Source organism: Rhodnius prolixus, unplaced genomic scaffold (genome assembly GCF_049639745.1).
Source record: "Rhodnius prolixus isolate KJV_2025 unplaced genomic scaffold, Rpr scaffold_12, whole genome shotgun sequence".
Lineage (NCBI taxonomy): Eukaryota > Metazoa > Arthropoda > Insecta > Hemiptera > Reduviidae > Rhodnius > Rhodnius prolixus.
This window is the reverse complement of record NW_027411635.1, coordinates 12,100,376-12,116,772: the sequence shown is the minus strand read 5'-3', so window position 1 is coordinate 12,116,772 and position 16,397 is coordinate 12,100,376. Positions and strand designations below refer to the sequence as shown.

At 36.0% G+C, this 16,397-nt stretch overlaps 1 protein-coding gene across 12 annotated transcripts in view; it reads left to right on the top strand.

Moving 5' to 3' along the window:
* PMCA (plasma membrane calcium-transporting ATPase 3) overlaps positions 1-16,397 on the top strand; it is a 451,317-nt gene that overhangs the window by 135,994 nt on the left and 298,926 nt on the right. The gene's annotated exons all lie outside the window — the stretch shown is intronic.

The following is a 16,397-nucleotide window of genomic DNA, read 5'->3' as shown; positions in this document are numbered from 1 at the left end:
CAATTTTCCAGAATTGACTTTGTCCTGAAGTTAAGTAGAGAATATCAATTTGTTGTCCAGAGTTAAGCCAAATTTCTTGACTTGGTTGGGCCACAGGATCGAAATATTTTTGTGTCTAATTTGTCTGTGAATAAAGAGTCAACGTTTAGTCAGAATTAAGACGTTTGTTTGGTCATGGCTTTAATTGTCCACTTTGTGGCAATATTTAGTCAGTTACGTCTATTGCTAAAGTAATTCTGTTAGTATACGAGTTAATCTTGATGGAGAACCCATGACTTGTTCTTCCACAAATCGGGTCTTTTTTTTTTTTTACTCTTTTCACAGAGTTAAGCAAGCACCTCACGGTAGTAATTTTGATTAATTAATCGATATTTTCATCCGTTTTGGACGTGGAAGGGCGACCCGGGCGGTCATCATCTCCGACGTCTTCTCAAGCCATCTTGGAAACGCTTGAACCACTCAAAAACTTGCGCACGTGACTAACATTCATCACCATAAACTTCTTTTAATAAAAGATAAGTTTCAGTAGCGGTTTTACCAAGTATCATGTGAAATTTCACGACAATTCGTTGCTCTACTACATTTGTAGTATCATGTTTTCGGCAAAACGAAACTAACACCTCTTACACAAACGACGGTTCCGGTCATACAGATTTCTCTACACACACGCGAGACGCTGCAATCGAAAGAGAAGGTTTTACGCTGCACAGCTGTCCGGTCGTTAAGATTTAGCACATGCATAGTTCTTCTGTAGCCATCAGTCTCGTTATTTAATAGCCACACCTCGTATAATGTCGAAATCTTCATGACTGGTATAAAACCACGTCATCTGCGTACAGTGCAAGGTTGATATGCAACAACTATATTAAGGGCGCTTTTAAAATATGCTGCATAAAAAAAGGAGCTACTATTAGTCAAAAAAAAGAATTCGAAATGTCATTTCCTGATTCAATTCTTTTAAATGAATTGAATCCAGCTTAATAATAAAATCTTGTTATTATCCATTAATAATGAGAGAACAAAAAAATGAAATCCCAGTAATAAATAAACGTGGATCATTTTCCCTCTAGATCAGTGGTTCCCAAAGTGGTCCCTACGGACCCCCAGGGGTCCCCCGGTATCACTCAGGGGGTCCGTGGAAAATTCAAATTGATTTGGGGGTCCCTGAACAACGTCAGGGGGTCCGCGCAAGGTTCAATATAAAATAATAAAACTGTGATCCATTTTTATTATTATGGAAATTAGAAACTAACAAGGTGACCAATTAAATTTAATCAAAACTAAAAGCGTAATATCTGCGTTTGTTGCGAAACGTTTTCTGTAAAAACAAAACTTGGGAAGAGGGGAATGTTCTCAGTTTCCAGATCTTTCGAAATTGCAAAATAGAGATGAAGATTTGCTTGTTCACTGTCGAACACTTAACGGCAGACCTGAACCAAAGATTTGAAGATACGAGTATTCTTCACTTAGATATTCCCGATTGGGTGTTGAACCCTTTTGCGCGTGGACAAACTCAGATCCCAAACACAGATGAATCCATACTAATACAGGAGCAGCTTATTGAAATATCCACAAATGAGGAACTTGAACCAATGTTTGAACAAGGATACCACAAATTATGGGTTATTGTACAGAAGTTGTTGACTGCTTTCCCGTCCTCCTGTTTGGTAGAACCTGGATTCAGAGCCATTATGAACATCATCACAAAATGTTTTTTTAAATTTGTTATTTTTATACTATGCATTTATGTAGCTTTTTCACTTGGGGGTCCATGGGCAAGTTTTGACTATTAAAAGGGGTCCATGGAACAAAAAAGTTTGGGAACCACTGCTCTAGATCGATCCGCCTGTCTGCAAATGATAAAGTAGGCAGGGCGCGAAGTAGATTCTGATAAACCTTTGATTTATTGCAAACTTAATTAATTTAAAAAAATATATATAAAATTGAATTTAATAAATAATATTAGTGTTTTAATAAAATTCAATAAAACATTCTTTTTTGAAAAATTTAATATGATTTTCATAACATTCCTTTTGTTTATTATTTTGACGTCAAATTTACAATATCGCTCTGTCCGAGGAATTAAATTTTTTTTAATCAACCCTTATACAGCTCTCCTGGGGGATGGTTTTAATTTAAAAGCTTTGTAATGAATTTTTTCATTTGTTAATAAATAATAAAGGAAGAATTAGAATCATTTGTGTAAAATCAATAAATTGGAAAAAATCAAAATAACAAAAATACAATATTTTAAATTCATTTTATGTGATGTGAAATTAAAGATAGCAAAAATGTCTGCTGTCTAAACTCTCATTAGTCATTAATAAGGAACGGATTTTTATGTATTTAAAAATGCCAAATATTTAATTAAAATATGCATTTATTTTCGTCAATTATGTGGAAAATATGTGATTTTCTTAAAATATTTTCTGGAATATTTAAGTAAAATGGACATTTTTTTTTATGAAAATGGAATTTTTTTTGGGGGGGGCAAGTTATAATTATTTATACAAGAAAAGAACATTTTTACAATTTATAATAATTTATTAGGAACAAAATAATTTGTTTTTACAAGTTATAATGGTTTATACAACAAAGAACATCAGCATCACTGTCAAGTTTTCCAATAACTGCATTGGCAATATACCTGCCCTCAACGTCAGTGGTTTCATCAATTGACACCCAAATCGGTCCATCTTTGATATGTTCTCGAATTTTGGTTAGTGTATCTTTATAGATATCTTCCAGGTAGTTTTTCCGCAGAGTGCTCTCGTCAGGCATTTTTTTCCCAATATAGGTCTCTAAGAATCCTTTGAAATGAGGATTTTTAAGTTTGTGGAAAGGGATATCTGCTCTAACCAAAGCCCGACACAGATCTGTACTCAGAGTAGACTTACTTGATGATGGAGATGTAAGGAAGGCTTGATAGGACGTCCTCTCTTTATTTCTGTTTTTATTCTCTATGTGCGATCTGGTGGCAATATGTTGGGTGACTTGGGAACGTTGAGAGCAAGAAACGCCCTTGTCACAAGCTGTGCAGTACAAAATGTCTCCATCACTTCGAAAAAGTTCTGCTGGAAACTCGCGAAGATATTTAGCAACCAGTTGTTTGTTTGAGGCCGATGTTCGTGGCATTTCACCCAAAAAAGAATACACTAAGTGACCGAACGAAATGAATTGGACACTTCAACGAACGAGCTGAAAGAACAGACAACGTCAGACAACTTCAAAGAACTAACAAGTGCCCGTCACTGTTTAGCAGCATTCTGTGTAAATTACAATAACCATTGTACCCACTGTGATTCACAGCCCTACAGTCTGTGGTTCACAGTTCCTGTCAACCACCTCCCAATTATGAAAATATGCCCAAAATGAAAAATATGAAAAAATATGTACATATTTTGATTAAATATGTAGAAATATTTATTTATTTTAATCAAATATGTATAAATATGCGATAACATCCAAATATGTGGAAATATGTGAAATAAAAGTAGACTCAAACGGCTTAAAAAGTGTCAGTATGTATACTTCTAGTTGAAATACGTCTGTAAATTGCCTAGAAAAAAATATGTAAATACATACGAATCCGTTCCCTAGTCGTTACTAACACGAGATTCTAACTTATAAATATTCTTCAAAATCCATGGATTAGAGCTATATTTAATTCTTCCGAACATTACAACGTTTCCTTTAGATTATCTCGCAAGAGAGCTTCTTACATCTCACTCTCTGGTGATGGATCATATTCTCTGCAACGGGTGAACAGTGTCCGGAGACCGGCAGTGAAAATTGAAAACAGCTCTTGGCGCCGGTGACTTAAATTAAAAAATATAACCACACACTCAGTCCATGAACCGACAAGACAGAAGACACACCAACCCTGAAATGTAAAAGTATTACTTTCTAAACTAGCCCAGAAGATGACCTAGTCCCTAGGTCGAAAGCTCGGCAAAATAAATTTTACTCGACTGAAATGGCAATTATTTTTTCATCCTATTAAAAATATATATATATATAGTCGAACCTCTCAATAACGGACACTGGCTGGGGAAAGCAAAGTGGCCGCTATTTGGAGGTGGCCGTTAGAAGGAGGTTGGCAAGTTTCATAATGAAAAAATATGTTGTTTTTTTTCCAAACATCTATTTAAAAATTGTTTATTATTAATAGATTTAAAAACGTACATAATTGCATAATTATTGCAGCTATATGATATGCATCAAAGTTTTCTTAATTATCCAAAAAATTTATCAAAAAACTACATATTATTGACTTAATTAATAATTTTTATAATAATCATCACATTTATTCATAACAATAATAATTTATGGTAAAATTATCATCATACTATCATCTATTATTAGAAAAATAGAACAAACCTTTCGGCAAGTTAACGATGGCTCGATTTGATTTTTGCTAAATCTTCCAAAACATTTATTTTCTCTTCTAGAGTTAACCACTTTCTTTTGAGAGACATATCGGAAAAAAATAATATTGTTCGTCCAAAGTAATATTGAAAAATGATTAAAATGGTACAAGATGTATGGAGCTTATATAGGAAACTTTAGGAAAAACCAGGAAAAAAAAAAACAAAAACTCGAGAGGGGATAATTATTTTGATCACCGCGTCAAACGAACTTTAAATAATAAGGTGGTCGTTGGTGGGAGGTGAAACATAATCTGTTTCCCAAAATCAATGTCCGCGGTCGCTATGTAGAGTGACCGTTAGACGGAGGTTCTTTTATATAGAAAGTGTATAGGGGTAAAACTTGTAAATCCAAAAACTGTCCGTAAATAGAGGTGGCCACTAGTCCTTTATGGGAGGCTCGACTGTATACCGTTTTCAGCCATTGTGCTGAATAATGGCTGAAATTGGTGAATAATTTTTTAATAAAAATAAAACGGGTCACATTTGTTTTTTGTGGACCTAATTGGTATTTCATTAAAGGCAATCAAGAAACTTTTCTCTACCCAGAACAAAGAGGTATTTGGGTTGGGTGCAAGTTCCAAGGAGGTACAGTAAGTGAGATAAGTGTGGCATAAATTGATTTTAATTCTATTTTATAAAGAAATATTGAACAAAAATGAAATCAACCAAAAATTAGTGTAATATGGCCGACCTGTTTAGAGCTAAGTTAAAAAGAAATTTAGTTCCAGCGCAAAGACCTTTGAAGCGCGCGTAAATTTGGTACCCTAATGGAAACCCAGTATGCTACGTTATCATTTTCTTCAGTTACCTTAAACATAATCTACTCACAAATAATATGCGCTGTATGTGTTAAACATAATAAAATTCCCACTTTATTAGAAGTTAAGTGCACCAGTTATTGCAATTAACGTAGCCTAATGCACTTTACCTTTTAGTGTCTTCCAGAGTCTATGGACTAACAAAATTGGAAGACAATGTTAAGTTTGTAGTAGGGGTTTGTTGCTGCTATTGCGAACTAACTTGCAACAGAATTAGAACACTCTAAAGATATGAGTTAGTAATGAAGATATTGATTTCTGTTTTACTCTAGTATAAGTGCTCGAGTGTCTGTCTAATTTAACAGCACCTTAGGATAATAACTGGTAGGGTGGTCTCTTAGTACAAAGAACCTGGACAATTCTTGGAGTCCTAGCCCCAACTATTCTTCCAACCTTATGCATCATGGCGCTCGAGAGCTTATTTTCAGTGCACTGTCGGCCTCGGGATAGTGTTCTCAAAAGTTACAGACAACATTATCTATAACCGGACATTGTAGGAGCTTCGAGGAAGAGGAAATCTAAGGGTCAGCAGGCTGGATTTGAACCAATGATCTCCGCATTCGAATCCAGTATTCGCTAACCACAGTACTAATCTCTTCTCTAATCAAGACTACAATATTATTATTATTGGGAACGAATACAAATACGTAGTTTGGGGAGTGGTTACTTGTTTTGTTGCCCATCAGAGTAGATAGAATGTTTTAAAGAATTAGTTTGATGGTTAAATCGCTGCTTTGGCAATTGTGTTTCCTGAAAGCGTGTATCTTGGACTGCTCGTTACGTTTATAGAGGCTGAAAGGCCATCTCGTAGACTGGTGCAGCTATTACTCGTATTTACTCAGTATTGTTTCTTTTTTTTATTTTTAAGTTGGCTACCACATTGCTATTGACAAACTGTCATCTTCATAATTGCGGCGAATAGAGCCTAACTTGGAGTGTGCACAATAAGTAATATAAGAAGTGGTTTACGTAACTTGGCCAACTAAATTTAAATACTCATAACCGAAAGAGAGCATTGTTTATGGCGCGTGACGTGCGATTCTAATCACAAAGTAAAGACAGCCTATTGTAAAACTCTGCTAAAAAAAAAAAAAAAAATGTACGGCAATTGTAAATATTTAAATAAGAATTAAATAATCATTCACACTAATTAGGCCTCTTGGAGTCTTCGCTCCGGCCTTGCCAACGTTTAAAAGCCAAAGTTACTGTGCGTGTTCATAATAAGGTCAATTGTAAGCCTAAAAATTAGTGACATAATTCTTTGCCTCAAATACAAAGAATGTTTTCATATCAGGCTGAATAAATAGGGAGGTAATTACTAGTTTCACTTAACAGAATAAATAACCTGACATTTTATTGTATTATTTGAGGTTAGTTAGATTCACAAATGTTCATTTTCAGCGCTGCTTATGGACATATTAAGCTAAGACTGAACTTTACGTAGTCAGTGTAATTATTAGTCAATACAGACTATTAGTAATTAATTGTTCGTGTCTGTTTTGAAATTTAAACTGTTTTCTGGCTTAGATATGTATATCATTTCTAGCACTTTCCTTTTTTGTGTGTTGGTTTCTGATTTAAGTTCTTTGTGTTTGGGTGTCTCTAGGTCGAAAGCTCGGCAAAATAAATTTTACTCGACTGAAATGGCAATTATTTTTTCATCCTATTGAAACTATGAATCAGTCACCAAAAAGAATGAACAAAAATACAGGAACTATTTTTTGTACAGATTATTAAAATACTTCGAGTCATAAATTACTATGCAGTCACTCACAATACTTAATACATCCTAATACAGTAGAACCTCGATTAACCGTCCCTCGGATTAACCGGGATCATGTTGAGTCATCATAAGAACACCTGGATCGGCGCCGAAACAAAAGTTAATTTTCGATGGCGACAGGAAATTTTTTTTTGTCTTCCGATGTAACATAATTGTAGGCGTGGCAGCATCTCTTTTATAACTGATTTTCTTGAAGGGTCATTATGTATGTATGTATGTAAAAACCCAAAATATGGTGCAATTAGTACTGAATTTCTTGGGATTGGAGTTGATCTCTGGGACGAAACGGCTTTTTAATTTACATATTTTCAGATAGGCATCTTACTGATGAGTCGTCTACCTATGCTCCCGTATAATACATACATACTTACAAATGTACTATGTAATGCTGTGTATTCGGTTTAACCGGGATTTCAGTTTTCCGGGGCGGGTATAGCCGGTATTCAGCCCGGTTAATCCAGGTTGTACTGTACTTTTTTAAATAAAATGTAGTCATACGCGGGATTCGAACTAGGGATCTCCCACTTACAAAGCTACGCTCTTGATCACTAGACCTGGCAAGATATTCTTACTGTAATCATAGGGTCAAGAAGTCTTGCATACTGTGTGCATTAAAATGATGTGATGATTGCTTTTATTTGATGATAAAACAAATTTATCCCTGATTCACCCACAACCATTACATTACAATACATTTTTTAAAATCTTCAATTATTATTATTATTTTTGTTCTTTGCGTCACAAAAATAATATTTTTTGGCGGTCAGAGGGCCTCCCAAAAACGTGTATTTGTGGTGGAAAATTAATATTTAAAACCGACCACCAATAAGATAAAATTGTAACTTTGTGATTTTAAATATCTCGACAAATATTAGGGATATCGAAATGGGGGTCAACGTCATTTTTCACAATTTTTTTTGCGTAGTTTTCATAATCATTGTCAAAACCAGTGGTCCTTAATGAAACCCCGATCAGGTTTTTGGGCCATAACTCCGCCAAAAATGATGATACAGCATCGGGGGGTGGAAAATTTGAAAACTAGACCAAAAAAACATATAGTTTACTTCGTGGGTTTTTTTTCGAAATTCCGCTTTTCTAAAAAGTTATTAGCAATTGGTGCGTTTTAAATGGATCACCCTGTATACTTGTATTGCTGCAACTTAGAAACTTGGTATACCTTTTTACGCTTAACTGGCAGAAACAGGTTGCACAAATGATGTATCATTTTGTGTAGCCCATTGTAAATTGTGCGGACGATTGGTAATTGTTCTTTGTTTTTGAAATAGTCTCGTTTTTATTCAATTGCAATCATCTCTTTAATGTGTGCTTCCCTTCACATGTGAGCTGATGTATTTTTATTTTTTTATTAATTTTTTGTTAAAGCAAATGATTTATGATGGTGAGGCTCAGTTATACAGGTTTCGGTAACCGTAAAGGGTAAAAAAAGGGCGAATTAGCGTTGCGTTTGTTTGAATTATTTTTTTGTTTTCTGTACGATTTAATCATACGGTTTCAGCTAGCTAATGGTGAATTTAGGAAACATTTTTACGGGCTATAATAATTTTTTTTATTTAAAAAAAAAATACAGTAACTGAGTAGTTTTTATAATTTCAAAATTAAACTAATGCGATATATGAAGCTGCTAGTGTTTTGATAATAGTTCCGTTATAATTTGGTCCACATTGGGGGTTATTCTTAAGAGTTAATAGATTAGGGCGGCCTCAAGGCCTACGCCACTGCGACCCCTTTGGATCTATTGTGGCTCCCCAACTTTAGAGCTGGCCCTCCAGACCTGTCCGTTTGATCAGACTCTTAATTCTGGAGAGCGACTCCTGAGTAAAGCTCACAGGCCTTGGTTTTTCCTCCCCGAGAAGTAACATCCTTAGCCAGGACAAGCCCCTCACACTGACACAACACGTGCACTGCCGTTTCCTACTCTTCCTGACAGAACCTACAAAAGGCTAGCCATCTGCCAGGCCCATGCGATGCATGTGTTTTTTGAGCCTGCAGTGGCCAAGTTAATAGGCCCACAATTATCCTTTTAGCCTCACAGCCTTGGCGGATTAATTCTGCAGTCAGCCTCGGCGAATAGCCTTTAATAAACTCCTTCGCCTGTCTCTGCCGAGTGGTGGCAAGCCACCACTCCTGAGCCCTACTCTGCACCCATAAGTTAATGGCCGCAGACTTAACACATTTCGAAACCCCAAAACAGGGCTCCGAAGCGAACGAAGTGTCTCGCAATGCCTTCCCTGGCCAATAAATCTGCCGTTTCGTTTCCCTTATGTCCTGAATGACCAGGTACCCAAACCAGAAAGACTTTATTTTGGTCACTAATTTCCTTCAGGGCACCCAGACAGTCCCAAACCAGCCTTGAATTGACCTGGTAGGAACTAATAGCTCGTAGAGCAGCCTGACTATCTGAGAAAATTACGACCTTAGAATCAATAATTCCTCGCCCACTAATCTCGGTAGCACAGAACCTAATTGCAGCTAGCTCAGCCTGAAAAACTGTAGCTAGTTTTCCTAGGCTAACCGAAAATGCTACGTTTCGGCTTCAGCTCGTACACTCCTGCTCCCATACCCTCCTCCGTCTTGGAGCCATCCGTGTACCACATCGAATCTCCCACCACTGGGGGTCCACATCTCCAAGCCTCCCGGTCTCCAATACAGACTTTGAAAGGCTTGCTGAAGTGATATTTGGGTGTCATAAAATCCGAAGGCAGGCCCAAAATAGGATCGGCCACCAGCTCCTCGTATAACTCTTGATACGCTCCTCCATGCCTGGTGGTAAAAGGAGCTTGTCCTTTCATAAGCCGAATGACATCGGCACTTGCAACGCCCTGCATATGTGCAATGGGGGCATTCATAAGAGTGAACTGAGGTGGTTCATTCGTCAATCTATTTCTGGCACAGCTTCTTCTAAGTATCATTATTGGGAAAAAGCTGCTCACAAATAATATGAAGATGCAAGCATTGCACAAATTCTTGTAATGGTGTTTGAGGAGATGTTGGTTGTAGATAAATAACACCTTGTATTGGTATAAGATATTATTTATGTATTTGACTGACTGCCAAGGACTGTATACTTTACACTACAAGAACAGAACAGACTGACTGACGTGGCTAAAACGATGTGTACAATTAAAGTGCAAGACTTTGAACAGAATCCCTTTTGACTTTCCTCTCGTTCTTATATACATTCACCGAGCCTCCCTTCTCTGTGTGCCGAGGGGGCTGTCTCTCTCTCTCTCTGGCTAGAGTGGGTGAGTGGTGGGGTTTCACTACCCTTACATCATATATATGTATTTGACTGACTGCCAAGGACTGTATACTTTACACTACAAGAACAGAACAGACTGACTGACGTGGCTAAAACGATGTGTACAATTAAAGTGCAAGACTTTGAACAGAATCCCTTTTGACTTTCCTCTCGTTCTTATATAAATTCACCGAGCCTCCCTTCTCTGTGTGCCGAGGGGGCTGTCTCTCTCTCTCTGGCTAGAGTGGGTGAGTGGTGGGGTTTCACTACCCTTACATTCTTATTACCCCAATTTTTTCAACTCGTATTAAAAACTTGGAATGTTTACATTGGGAGTGTAATTGCTATTTTTAATTATTATTATAAAATACGTTACGGGCCGGATGGAACCTTTCACTGGGTCGTAGTTGGCCCATCACTGGACTAGGTCATCTTCAGGGTTGTTCCATATTTTTTTTTTAATTGTTAACTTCAAAGGTTGGTGTGTCTTCTGTCCTGACTGTTTTAGGTGTTTAGAAAGATGACCTAGTCTCTGATTAGAAAGCTTGGCAAAAATTAATCCAAAATTATGACTGAAATTGGCAATAATCTTTCCTCTTTGTGGTTTAATGAATCGGTAACCCAAAAATGGTAAACATTATTCTGAAAATGAGAACTTATCACATATAACAGTAGTGCACAAAACACTGAAATTGAAATTTGATCTATCTTCACCAAATTTTTGTAGCTTAATCGACTACTAATTAATTTTGTTTGCAAATTGTCATTGGGTTCAACTTATTTGGGCAGTAATTACCTGGACGTATACAATAACTAGAAATTAGCGCTTTGTTAGAAACCAAAAAACACCCTAAGTAGGGCAGAGATGTTGGAGATAGAAAGGTGAAACTGGCGTTGACATTTCATATCTATGCGGGGGCCCCCCCAAAAAAAAATAATACTCGCTTGACAGCGGCCAGATAAGAGTGCACGTGGCTACAATGGCCACATATGATCTATCTATCAGTTAGTAAGATCCACCACGAGCTTTTACACCATGTCCCAGTAGTTCTGATCAAATAGAAACAATAACAAAAAGTTTAAAATACTCCTAGGAGTTTTGCTCTTTCTGGAATTAAGAGAAAGTCCAATTTCTCTTATTCTAGCAAGAAAAAGTGTTTTATTGAATCAGATTCCTTAATACCTCTCAATAGTCGAACCTCTCACTAACGGACACTGGCGGGGGAAAGCAAAGTGGCCGCTATTTGGAGGTGGTGGTTAAAAGGAAGTAGGCAAGTTTCTTAATTATCCAAAATATTTATCAAAAAACTACATTATTATTCACTTATTTAATAATTTTTATAATAATCATCACATTTATTTATAACAATAATAATTTATGGTAAAATTATCATCATACTAAAAATAATATTTTACTTAAAACATTTCTCTGATAATTATCATCAAAAAATCATAAATACAAATAGCAATATAAATTTACATCCAGATTTAACTTTTTTTTATTACTTTAAGAACGGTAAATTTTTGCTAAACTTAATGGACAGACGCACTTTTACTATACAGGGTGTTCAGCATAAGACTACGGTAACTTCGGGAGGCGATTTTGGGCATCATTTGCAACAAAAAATTCCATATAAACTATGGGTCGATTCGGCTCCGTTTTATAGATATTTTTAATTTTATGTTTTTTCAAGGTGTTACTTCTTTTTAGCAAAAGGTTGTCTATATTTCTCAAACTATTAAAGCTACAGCTATTTTAATAAGCTCATTAGAAAGAAGGTTAAATTTCCTTTTAAATAAACTAATTTATATTCGAAAATAATTATATTAAGTATTTTACTTTGTGGCCCAAACATAAGAAATAGCAAGTTTCTAATTTTTTCCAAAAACTTTGACTTCATTTTTCTCAAAAACATTTTATATGAAAAAACCGTGCACTATTCATGAAAAACATCTACATACAATCACCTTTCGAACGGTATACAATAATCGGGGTTATGTTAAAAATTGACGCAGAAATCTGTTATTAATTGCAAAAAAATAGCCTCAAAACAGCGTCGGCATTAAGAAAGAAATTCACCTACCATAAGAATATAACTGATCAGAATCATCAAATCCAGTACGATTTTTTGCAAATGTGTAATTTAATAATTTATTTATTTACAAATAAACTTTTGGAATTAACAGGTTGTGAAGAGCTAATGAATAAGCCGAGAACTTACTTATCGCTCTAATCTCCAAGTTAAAAACTGACATGTTTTATCCTAATACGGCTTATAAAAACAAATAAATACACAAGAAGAAAAGATAGTTTAAAGTCTACATTTTCATTAGATATTTAGTTGTCATTTTGCTATCATTATGCCAGCGTATTCGAATATTGAATATCGCGATATGTTATACAACTACGATTTCGTAGATTGGAATAGTGGAGGGAATATTATAGATGTTTTCCTGATAGGGTGTTCCGAACGCTAAGACGATCGTGGAGGTGTACTGGCGGTCCGGTGAAGTATTCCATCCACTATTATTTAATTTGGGGATCAGAGCGAGTAATAAGTTCTTGGCTTATTCATTAGCTCTCGACAATCTCCTGTGTTCGGCTTATTCATTAGCTCTTCGCAACCTGTTAATTCCAAAAGATTATTGAGTAGTTCAAAATGATGATTTATTCTCATTATTTGGTATATTTCTTTAATTAACTACAGAATAACACACAGATCTAAACTCGTTAAACGAAAATCCTTTCTTTTGAAATTGGCACCTAACGCTCATTTAACATCATATTCATTTTTCTTCTTTTTATTTTATTTTATTATTTGTAATGTAAGTTTTATATTTTTGAATATAGTTCTTAAATTAATTAATTATTAAATTACACGTTTGCAAAAAATCGTACTGGATTTGATGATTCTGATCAGTTATATTCTTATGGCAGGTGAATTGCTTTCTTAATGCCGACGCTGTTTTGAGGCTACTTTTTTTGCAATTAATAACAGATTTCTGCGTCAATTTTTAACATAACCCCAATTATTGTATACCGTTCGAAAGGTGATCGTATGTAGATGTTTTTCCTGAATAGTGCACGGTTTTTTCATATAAAATGTTTTTGAGAAAAATGAAGTCAAAGTTTTTGGAAAAAATTAGAAACTTGCTATTTCTTATGTTTGGGCCACAAAGGAAAATACTTAATATTATTATTTTGAAATACAAATTAGCTTATTTAAAAGGAAATTTAACCTTCTTTCTAATGAGCTTATTAAAATAGCTGTAGCTTTAATAGTTTGAGAAATATAGACAACTTTTTGCTAAAAAGTAGTAACACCTTGAAAAAACATAAAATTAAAAATATCTATAAAACGGAGCCGAATCGAGCCATAGTTTATATGGAATTTTTTGTTGCAAATGATGCTGCCCAGAATCGCCTCCCGAAGTTACCGTAGTCTTATGCTGAACACCCTGTATAGTAAAAGTGATATAGTTTTCTTGTTTTATAAATTTTTTCAGCGAACTGATCATTTCAAGAGTTTGATTATAATTTTTTGGGATGTTTTCGTCTATATCATCATTTCCTTAACATTCACTTTCTGCTTCGTCATCTGAAATGGTTTCTTCAGCGTCGGCTAATTTTTCAGCTATGTAATCCTGCACATCTGTCGAGGAATTGCAAATTGGAATTTTATCCTAATATTCCTGAACACTTATATCACAGGTGAATTTGCGTTCAGCAAATCCAGCAGTTCTTGTTTCAGCAGAATCTTCACCTGATGAATGCTCTTCAAAGTCAGACGAAAATCCTGTTGTCAAAAAAACATTTACGCACAGTGTCGGGTTTGAAAAATAGAACAAACCTTTCGGGCAAGTTGACGATGGCTTGATTTGGTTTTTGCAAAATCTTCCCAACACATTTATTTTCTCTTCTAGAGTTAACCACTTTCGTTTGAGAGAGATATCGGAAAAAATAATATTGTTCGTCCAAAGTAATATTGAAAAATGATTAAAATGGTACAAGACGTATGGAGCTCATATAGGAAACTTTAGGAAAAACCAGGAAAAAACAAAAACTTGAGAGGGGATAATTATTTTGATCACCGCGTCAAACGAACTTTTAATAATAAGGTGGTCGTTGGTGGGAGGTGAAACATTTAATCCGTTCCCCAAAAATCAATGTCCGCGGTCGCTATATAGAGTGTCCGTTAGACGGAGGTTCTTTTATACAGAAAGTGTATAGGGGTAAAACGGGGAAATCCAAAAACTGTCCGTAAATAGAGGTGGCCGCTAGTGAGAGTGTCCTTTATGGGAGGCTCCGACTGTATATGTTTTTACTAAGTTCTAAGTTCCTCTGAATACAAAAATAAAACGTGTGCACACTCAGACTTTGTTTCTCTTTCAACTATACTCAAAATTCTGACACACCTACCTAACTCACAAATTTCTTGTCAATTTACGAACATAGCCCCTGCAGGCCCGGGGCACAGAATAGGCCTTCTCCCGTCCAGGATGTCGTAAGAGGCGACTAATGGACTACACGGAGGCGGCTAGTGTACGAGTATAGCCGCATGGATCTAGCATACTCCACCGGAACCCTAGCTCCAATACCAATACAAAAATAAAAACACACTTTACAGAACACCCTCCCTAAATCCTCGCCCCCTGGTGTTAGATCCCAAGCTGGGCAGATTTGTGGACAGAGTTATGGGCACCACTGATCGGCCCCGCTGAGTACCAGGGGACAAACTTCTCAGTGCTTGATTTGGTCTTACCGTACGGTAAGGGCGCACGGTGATCGTACCATCTCGTGGGAGATGTATTTTCGAGAATGTGAACTTCATACTCGAATTCAGCGACACATTTTTACATTTCTTAACTTGTAGTACACAAGAGACAGGATCGTACATTACAGACAAATGGAACTTTAGAGAGAATCTACCTATCCTCACTATTCACAGACAGATGTTTCTCTAATAGACTTTTCCGGGTAAAAATGATTTACTTAAAAGTAATAGGCCTACCTTTGTACAAAACAGAAAAGAAATATTAGGAATCGTTTTTTGAGATAATTCTTTGCTAATAGAATATCTGAAAATCTATAACTTATTTGGAACGTTAATCAAGCAAAATTGTACTAATGACACTTTTTTGGTAATGAGGACTGATTAGGGCTTCCCCAAAAGTGCAGTTTCAGTGAATTGCACTGCCTTGCTACCTGTATAACATTTTCAAATTCGAAAAAATACATTGACTTTTTTTTTTTAATATTCTTGGCCTACATTATGTCTGCAATTGTAACGTAATTGTTACAGACTGTTGTAAAAAGCTTTGCATTTTTTTAATTATCTTAGATGTAACAATCTAAAATATAATGGGTTGGCAAATAAGTTCGTTCGGTTTTCGAGCGGGGAATAAATAACTATTTTTTTGATACACAGAATAAATTTTAATCAATTATATATTGACCATTCTTATTGAGGACCTCATGCCATCTTTCCACCAACTTCATTATACCACGTTCGTAGAAAGTCTGTGGCTTATCGTCGAAAAACCAATCAAAATGTTTTTTCACAGTCTTCTCTTTATCGAAAATTTTTCCGTTCATGGAGTTCTGCAACTATCAGAATAAATGATAATCAGAAGGTGCCAGGTTCGGTGAATACGGAGGATGAGGCAAAACATCCCAGCAGTTTATTCCGAGTGGTCAATGACGCATGCGGTTTGGCGTTGTCGTGGTGGGAGACGACACCTTTGCGATTTGCCAATTCTGGACGGTTTGTGCGGATTGCATGGTCCAATTTGGTTAACTGCAAGCAGTATGCGGTTGAATCAATTGTTTTGCCTGACGGTAACAGCTGACGGTAATAGATGACACCTTTATAATCATACTATACGGAGAGCATGATCTTCTTCGGATGCAATTCCGCCTTCGAGCTTGTTTGCGGCGGCTCACAGCAGTGCTTCCATGATCTTTTACGCACTACATTATCGTAGACGATCCATTTTTCATCTCCCGTTACCATCCGCTTTAAAAATGGGTCGTTTTCTTGACGTTTCCGCAGCGAATCGCAAATGGATATGCGATTGGCTAAGTTGGCCTCGGTTAATTCATGCGG